Source organism: Bactrocera latifrons, unplaced genomic scaffold, assembly GCF_001853355.1.
Source record: "Bactrocera latifrons isolate USDA-ARS-PBARC rearing strain unplaced genomic scaffold, ASM185335v1 scaffold_66, whole genome shotgun sequence".
NCBI lineage: Eukaryota > Metazoa > Arthropoda > Insecta > Diptera > Tephritidae > Bactrocera > Bactrocera latifrons.
In genome coordinates this window covers 840,422-850,620 of record NW_017537334.1, presented here as the reverse complement: position 1 = coordinate 850,620, position 10,199 = coordinate 840,422, and positions in this window count along the sequence as shown.

The following is a 10,199-nucleotide window of genomic DNA, read 5'->3' as shown; positions in this document are numbered from 1 at the left end:
TTCATGTAATTTTTATTTTATTATTTCCTTTTTTTTTTTTTGTTTGAGTACATATAACTTATTTCCATTTGCAAAAGGTTAATAATAATTAGTGGAATTTTAGCTATTCAGCATCGCGTGCAATTCTTATTTATTTAGTACCTTTTAATAGCTTACGTTAAATAGTGCTAACTATACATATGTATAAGGTTAATATACACAATATTTATCAAAATATAAGTTTGTATGTAAATAAACACGAACACAAGCGCAATCCAGTTCCGAGTCTCCCAAGAAACCTCTTTAAAATAAACATTTTGGAATAAAAGCTCTAAAGCGCAATAATGCTTTCAAATGTTTTTTTTTTTTCAAATTAAAGTTTTATTGGCTCTTCAAACTTATGAAAACTTTCTCAGCTAAAAAAGCACTTAAAGTAAAAGCTTTAAAGAAAAAGCTTTCTAAGGCATTGAATCTTTCACTTTCATAAAAAGCTCATAAAAAATAAAAAGCTTCTGTTTCGTCAAAATAACAATTTAGAATGAAAACTCGCAAAGCTCAATAAAGCTTTCAATTTGTTGTTTTTTTTTTCTTTTTCAAATTAAAGTTTCATTGGCCTTTCAAATTTATGAAAACTCCCTCAGCTAAAGCAAAACACTTAAAGCATTGAAGCTTTCACTTTCACAAAAAGCTCATAAAATCTTTCGTTTCATCAAAACATATTACTTTTCTGCTTTCAAAAATGGAAACACTCAAAAATAAAAAGGTTACTTCGTTTTTGTTGACGCACCGCTAAATACGAAAATACGATTCTACCGAAAGCTGTGTGAAAGCTTTCTGCTAAATTTTTCTTTAAAAGATTTTTGAACTTCATTTTAATTTGTTATTTTTCTAAATTAACAAGTAATACAAAAATAAATTTACTTTACAAAATTTAAGCTACAAAAACAAAACTTAACAGCGCCAAACTGAAAAATTGATGAAAGCTCTGTAACGAAAGTTCGGCAAAGAGCAAATAAACGTCCAAGAAACTAGAAGTAAAAATTTTATATTGTAAAAACACAGCAACAAAGCAACATTTGTTAACGCACTGCAATTTCAAATTGCAAAAAAAAAAATAAACACATTTTAACAAAACTAAAATTAGAAAAATAAGCAAATGTAAATAAATGGATATAAATGGATATAAAAATAGGAAAAACTAAAAATATTCATATTTAAGAAAATATGTAAAAATTAATTTAAAATAAAGAATAATGAAGAAAACACTAAACTGTGGGTAGAGTGATAGAAAATGAAGAAATTAAAACTGCACTAAATAAGAAGAGCAAGAAAACTAAAAATAAAAATTAGTAAAAATATGCATAATTTAAAAATTGCTATAAATATGTTAATTTATGCTAAGATTGTGTTGAAAAAAGTCAAAAATCAGTTACTAAGCAAATCAAAAACGGAAAAATATGAGTAAAACGAAGAAAAGGCGAAAAAGTGTAAGTCTTGTAAAAACTATTTTTAGCGTAAAAAACGCTTAAGTGGTAAATAACTAGTTTTTAAAGCAAAATAAATTTAGAAAATATATTTCAATAGAAAAAGTAACTAAAATAAAATTTGTAAATAAATAAAAAACGTATAGAAAGGCACTGCAAATTGTTTTTCAATTCAGGTGGACTTTTCTACAATTCTTAAAATTTCAAATTTAATAAAAAAAAAAACAATATTTTTGTAAATAGAAATTATTTTTCCTTTAAGTCAGAACAAAAACTGATAAGTAATACATAATTTTTGTTTATCCCCAACTTTAATTTAATGTTTTGCAAATTTAGTATTATTTATTTATAGCATTTTTAGTTGTAATTAACTTATGAAAATTTTCCGCCAATTAAAAAAATAAATATTTTACTAATTTAAATAACTGTATGCATTAAAATATTGCGCAAAGCTAAAATAGCTGTGTCTGTACATTATTCTAAGGCAGTGTGTGTGCGTATTAATTATGCACATAACTGTAAACTTGTATGTAATTAATACGCTATATGTATGTATAAGTGTAATTGGCCATATTGATAGTTAAAAAGTCGAAAATCTATTATTAAAAAATTAAATTAAATTTAGGAGTAAAATTAAAAATTAAAGAAAAAATTTAATGTAATTCAAGAAATATGAAATGTGAAATACCGTGTAAGTGAAAATCATTATTATTATTATTATTGATTAATATTAAATTTAATGGCAATCACAAATGCAAAAGTGTGGTGAAAAATGTGACAAAATTTAAGTAAAGTAATTTAAAAGATATAATTAAATAATGAAACAAAGAAAAAGAAATCACAAAAAAAATAATAAAAATCATGTATGAAAAATTTAAACGAATGACTTCTTATTCCTGCGAATATTATTTCTTTTATATAAAATAGCACTATGAAATGAGCATGTTGAGACTGAAAGAGAGTTGCATACTCTGAGCGGACCTGAGTTCAATCAGCAGTTGTTGTCTTTTGAACTTCCTTTGACTTTTCCACAGTGCCTGAAAACATATTGTCGGCCGGGAAGTTTTAAGCCAGTAATTTTTGGCATTCTTTGGAATTTGCAAATAATTTCAAAGTTGCTCCGGTATTTTTGATATACATATACGTTTTCTATTTTTTGGAATATCCAACTTTGACCTCTTATAGCATCTGTTATATACAAATTTTATACAGCATTGAAATACGAAGAAAGTGCCATATTTTTACTTTCTCAGTAACTTGCATATTGCAATTAAAGCTCAATTTCGAAAGAGAAAGGCTAGCTTCGAAAGACAGAGAAATTATATTCTTATTGATGACTTACACTCAAAAAATTGGTGTGGATCAATACTCAGAAAAATATTGCAAGCAAGCAAATGTAAGCCACATAATTTTATAATATTCATCAATATATATTTTACGCTTTTAAAGTAATCCCCACAAGATGTAATGCACTGACGTCAACGATTTTTCCTGTCAGTGAAACACTTTTCACGAAATTTAAGCACTTTTTGGGAGACCTTCAGCTCTTTAGGCGAATTTTGATTTATCTCTTGATCGACTGAAAACAGGTTCCACGGAGTGGAAATAGTTTGGTGAACAAAAAATGTCACGTTTTTGGCTTTAAATTCGATAACTATCGTGGCTCCATGTGATGATGCATCATCAACGTGAAAAATCTATGATATGTTCTTTCACAATTCCAGCCACTTTCGACGGATGTTCTCACGAAAAGGCCTCCCAATACCTCCGAATAAAACTCCTTATTGACCGGAACAAATTCATTATGCACCAAACCACGAATGTCGAAACAAACTGAACGTCACCTTGATTTCTGAGTGGCATTGGCGTGGTTTGCTTTGGCTCGTTTTTCCCTTTCTTTCGATGATTGTTGACTTGCTTGCATGTCAAATTCATAAAGATATGTCTCATCAGCAATTTTAAGGCTCTCCATGAATGTGGGATCGGAGTTCGCACATTCAAGCATGTCGAAAGAGAACTGCTTACGGTACTCTTTACAAAAATAATTCAGCTTTTTCAGACAAAATATCCACCAAAATCATTCAAACCGATTTGGGGGAGATATCGAGCTCTCCTGCCAACTCTTTAACAATAGCGATTTTCAAGCACCACATCCCTCACTTTTTAATATTTTCATCAGATAAAGACGTCGAAAGTCGTTCAGAGCAAGGCATGTCTTCAACGATCTCTCGGCCGTCTTTGAAGGTCTGAATCACCGTAAGCATTTTTAAAATTTCGCAAGATTCCGCATAAGAAATTTTATGAAAATTTTTGAGACAAATTCTTTATTCGATATTTTTTGCCATCGTAAACAAACTCGTTGCCAGACCCCTCTCATATCATTGGTACAGTAATTAAAGACAGTCCTATCAACTTAGCAAAGTACATTGTTTTGAAATATCATTTACGAGGGGAATTTAAAGCACCCATTTTGTCCCAATGTACATTGGCCAATATGTAAATTATCTTAATTAAATTGAATGAACGTTTTTTCTCTTAACGGTGCATCTTTGTGCTTAGAATTGATAAAATCAGTGGAAGGTTTGACTTAGCCCCTTCATACCAAATATCACGGTTTCAAACACAAAGCAGACTTTACTCCATTTACTTGTATGTATGGTATATTGTCGATGGTATGTGAGGTATCTTGATGAAACTCACAGTTCACTCTTCTGTTAATAAAATGTTGTAATGCCAAAAATAGATAAAATGGGTTAATACTACACCTATCTCCTATATAAACAGCTGTTGACAGCTAATTAGAAACGTTCCTTGGAGCTGTATGCCAGCCCTACACTTACACTTACATTTTTGACCTTCGTATGTTTGGAAAGGCGTATTAAGAAGTTTTGAATCAGGTTAATGCTCAAAAAATTTTGTTTTGAATGTCTGTAAGCATATGCAGTATTTTAAAACAACAATTTCCAATGTTACACGCAGAGAAAAAATCTTAAAAACTTCGACCGCTGAATTACTACAACTGGCCGAAGAAACCCAAGAAAATAGTTCCACTGGCATTCTACATAAAACACAAGACGAATATAATATCCAAATATCCAAAAAAAAAAAAAAAAATTTCTCGGCGTTTGACCGAAGTTGGACTTCACGGCAGGGCAGCACACAGGAACACACTTCTGACTAAAATTCGTAGAAACGACGCTTAGACTTTTCCAACTCTTATTGATATTGAACAACGAATTAATGACAATATATTGTTTGGAGCGATGTAACCGAAATTAATCACGTAGATCCTGATGGCCGAAGGTATGTTCGTCGACGAATCTTTCAAGAATTTCATACTCGCTATAAACTTACACGCTGTTAAGCTTGGTGGTAGATCAATCATGGTGCAGTAATATTTTTTCTAGAATGATGTAGGTCCGCTCCATATGATTGATGGAATTTTAAGTAAAGAGAAATACGTCGACATTCTAGAAAACGTTCTTCTACATGGGCTAAGGAGGAATTTGCCTGTTGTAAGGAAAATATGCAACAAAAAAAAAAAAAAGGCATACGGGAATATTGACAGAAAAGTTTTTGGTTGAAAATTCCAAGAACGTTTTGAAGTGGACTGAAGAAAACAAATCTGCGATGATGTAAAAAGAGCTGTAGGAAAATATCACAAATATGGATGTCCTTTTTGTTGAAATTAGGACGGCATGGCAAGCGACAATAGTGGTGCGCTATCAAAGTCTTATAACACCAATTCGCAATCGATGTGAAGCAATTTTAAAATAAAAGCGTTAAGTAACAAAATATTAACTGAAAGCAATTTTTTAAATTTTTTAACAGTGTTTTTTGCTTTAAAATACTTTCGTTTATAATTAGCTGTCGCACTGAAATCGTTTATTCCACTTATTTTGTTAAAATCTTAAAAAAAGGATTTTTAATTAAAATTTTTACTATTTGAATTTAAGTTTAACGAAAGTTTCAATAAAATGAGTAAAATGTAAAAATAAGTGATGTATTTTAAAATAACATCATTTACTTTAAACTATGTGGCGTTTCTAATTAGCTGGCAACAGCTGTATATCTAATTAAAGATTTTAAAACTTCCGGTTGGCTTTATACCGTGTATATTGGTCAATATATAGTAAAATTAACTGAACGCATAATATTGAAAAAACTTTGGTTTAATGCCGAAAATAAGTGAAAGTCTGAAGTTAAGGGGTTACCAGTGTGACACTTTCAAAAAAAATTTTTTTTTTATTTGCTTTTTCGATAGCTTATATTTTCCTAAATATCCCGTGAAATCGGGAAGGTCGCATCTTGAATAGTTTTTGGGTACATATCCATATTATATTAATATTATAAATGCGAAAGTAACACTATCTGTCTGTTACTCTTTCACGCCTAAACGGCTGAACGGATTTTGATGAAATTTAGTTAGAAAATAGATAGTACTTAGATTTTTATTATTAGGTAGTTAAGGTAAGATGTAGGTATTTCCTTAACCAATCATTCATATCTCTATTTTTACACAGATACGTAGTACTATTATTTATTTTTGCAGTCGCTTTCATTTGTTAATTCTCAATTCGTGTGTAGGTTAAGTGTTATTTAGCCCACATCAGGATGTGGTTTTAGGTATAAAAGGTTTGTCAGGTGCGTAGTTGTTTAGGTTTAATACGTTATTGATTGGTTGGGATATTCAGGTTTTAAGTAAAAAGGTTTGTTTTATCGAAGTTTTTATAAAAAATTGTCTTACGTTGTCGTTTTTAAAACTACCGATATGGAAAATCTTGAATTATTGTTTTCGATATATCACACAAACGTAAATCCAATCTAAGTCGTAGTTCTAGTAGAGTTCGAACTGCAAAAGTTGCTAGAAGCCAAGAATCTGAAGAGCAGACTCAGACACGTCAGATGTTAGATTCTCAGCGTTATACGACTCAAAGAGCTTCTACACAGACTCAAGCCCGTAGGACTTTAGATGCTGAGCTCCACGCATCTCAAAGGGCTTCTGAGACGTTTACGCAGACTCAGGCCCGTCAGACCCTGGATGCTGAACGCCACGCATCTCAAAGAGTTTCTGAGACAGTGGAACAGACTCAGACACGTCGCGTTATAGATGCCGAGCGTCACGCGCAATTGATTGCGGCAGAGACTGACGAAGACTCACAAAGACGACGTCTTTTAAAAGCTGAACGGCAGGCAGAAAGAAGACGCTCGTTTTCAATGAGTACGTGGGAGGCATTTAATGGTACCGCTTTTGAGTATGACCCTTTGATCGACTATATTGATCACCGATTGGTTATCATTGAGACAATGGAAAAAAATGCAGATATTGTGAAGCACTGAAATGGAAAGAAGAAACTCCAGGTATGTGCTGTTCTGGTGGAGAAGTTAAAATTCCATTACTTGGCGAGCCAGAGGAACCTTTTAAATGTTTACTTTTATACGACAGTAACGAATCGCGCAGGTTTTTAAGCAGGATTAGGAAGTATATTCTTGCTTTCAGATGACGTCATTTGGTGTAGATAAGGAGGTCGTAATGCCTGGATTTTCACCTACTTTTACCGTCCAAGGATAGATGTATCACAGGATTGGTTCCTTACTTCCCGCAAATAATGAACAACCAAAGTTTTTGCAACTTAATTTTTTTTTTTTTGGGATAAAAATGACATTTCCGAAGATATTTTACATCGTCTTCGTTAAAAATTGGAAATGGGTCAATTTTGGTTGATACTTCCGGTGGTTTGACATCAATTCCATCTGCCATTTATCAATTCATGAAAAATGAACTCATCACGAATATTCGGACATTGGCCAAATTATCGTAACTAAGATTTCTTGAGTGCACGCGCAATTTTAGCTGCCAAAAATAGCGATGCTGTTGACTTAAACTGGAAGATTCAAAGTCAAATTCCAGGAGACTTGCGCTCATACAAATCGATCGATCGTCTTGACAATGAAGACGACGCCGAGAATTATCCAGTGGAATTTCTAAATTCTTTGGACAAAATTTTGAAACTGTGTAACGAAACCCGACTGATTATGACACACCTTTCGAACACAAGGGGCAGAATGCTTGATTCTAAGAATTCCTTTGAGTTCTAACAATTGGCCATTTCAGTTCAAACGTATTCCGTCTCTAGTGAACATTGCATTTGAGATGACAATCAACAGGACACAAAGATAGTCGCATAGTGTGTGGCATAAATTTGGAAATTGTATGTTTTTCACACGGCCAGATATACGTGGCGTGCTCCCGAAATGGAAAATCATCTTTTCTGTACACCGGAACAGAAACCAAAAAATGTTGTTAAACAAGCTGCGTTACATTGAAAAAAAATGAAATGATAAATTTAATTTTCTTTTCATTTCAAAACAGATAATTTCACGCAGGACAACGGCTGCGGGGTCAGCTAGTAATATATAAGTGAAACTTTAAACGCGTTTTTCTCGAAACGTCATTTTTCAAAATTGCTGGCATAATAACTCAAAGAGAAATTGACTGATCGACTTCAAATTAAAAGTGAGTATTTTTGAATATATTTACTAAACCATGACATACGATCTTTTTGATTGATTGAAAATTGTCAATTTGGCATTAAAAAACGACAATTTTTTTCCTAAAAAACCGATATTTTTTCAAAATTACGCCATTTTAAGCCAAATTAAGCCCAAAACTTCGTTATTTATCAACATTTTTATAAAAGAAAAATCTTAAAATATAGCTGAAAATATACCTTATTACGTTCAAAGAACTTCGAAATATTCAACCACGTACTTTTTCTAAAAAAAAAGTTCACGAAAACCGTCATGCGTCACACTGGCATAGTGCCTTAAGTAAAATATACTTTTAAAACTAATTGAGCCTATGGACCTATTATATAACGTAATAATGCAACAAATTTGATAGTAATTCATTTGCGATTTCATCGAATAATGCATGTTGAATTCTTGTACAAAATATTTTAACATTTGACTGTCTGTAGGTATGTTCCCATTTTTGATCCTGCATATTTCAAGAGTATGGAATATTCGGTTACACCCGAATATAGCCATTCCTTACTTGTTAACTTGTTACGTTTCCAGCAAACATTTAAACAATGTTGCAAGCGGCAAAGAACTTAAATGAACAAAATGAAATGAATAACATTAAGTATCAATAAAATGGCAATAATCACACGTGTGAACATGAGTCACTAATAAGAATAATAAATAAACACGAATGAAAGATTAGTGTGAGGTGTAAACGGGGAAAAGCAGAAAAAGCACTGGTTGACGGCAAACAGTGGTCAGACTTAACAAGAACATGCCCGGTAGCCATCAAGCGTAGACCCAAGCACAAATATGTTGGTGTTAGTAACCATGTATGAATACAGGTGTAGAAACGTTTTACCTTTCGAATTGCTTTTACAGAATTATCATAAAAATGCCTCTACGTACATTTCTGTGTTTCGAACCAGTGTGCATGAATTAAAATTAATCATTAGAAGGTGTGTGTGTGTGTGTGTGTGTGTAAGCGATTTGTATATGTGTGTTGCGCATGAGCGGCTGAGTCAATCAATATGCATTGAATGTTGGATTTTTATTACGGATTTATGATTACAAATTACAGACGACAATTGACTTACGACAATATCGTGGACAATTATATATGTGGCTTGTTGTTATTGCAGGTGATGGTAATGCATATTCGTGTAATTCTAAATACAAATTATTGGTGTTTATGTCCACTTTATTTATGCGTTGTAATAAAGTTGCAAAGCGCTAGAAATGACACCGTAATATAGCAATAATAATAATTGTCATTACAATTATACTAATTTATTATTATTACATTATATAACAAGGAAAACTTTAACTTTAGTTGAAACGAAGTTTTAGGCGCTTCACAGCTGCATTTCCTATAACATAAAAGCGTAAAAAAAGCTTTTTCTTGATTTTGGTTGGGCAGTTTGTGTGACAGCTTTAAGTATAGCTATATATATATAGTAGTAAGATCTGAACAATTTTTTCGGAGATAAGGGGGTATTCTACTCTAGAATTTTGAAAAATACAATTTTTTTTATATATTTAAAGTTTAGACCCTTAAGAACATATCCTCCAAAGGATTTTTAAAAATTGAAATTATTTTAAGAGCTACAGTTACTTTAGTGACGCAGGTGACCGCGCTAGGGTAGGTAGGTAGACTCACTTTTTTAAACGCCTCTTTCTCGAAACTACTTTTTTCCATACGGCACCGGCATTATCTCAAGTTCTATACAACCGATTTATTTGAAATTTTGCGTGAACCTTCTTTATATAATGCTTTATCCTTCATCTTTAAATAATCCTTAGTCCTTAATTTTTAATATTTTAAAAAAATTCAGGCATTTCAAAAAAAAGCGTAAAAAATGATTTCTATTTTCAGGCAGTCGCCATTTTTCAAAATTTTTTTTTCCGTGTTCCCTGAAATAGGGACTATAACAGCATACTTACTTATTAAGAATTTTTGATTTTTTTTTTCAGACCACTAGGAGAGACAGGAGCAATGTCACCAGCATGTGCCATTTTTTTTTTTACACCTGTCTCTCCGCCCTTTAATTATTTTAATCTTTAATATTTTTTTGTAATTTTTTTTTTTCTGTATTCTTAGGATATCAATAAACAAAAAACACCATAAAAAACTGGATAGTAAAAATAGTTTTGGTTTTTATTAGTTTTTAAATAAAATTCAAAACACTTCAAATTTCGTTAATAATAAAA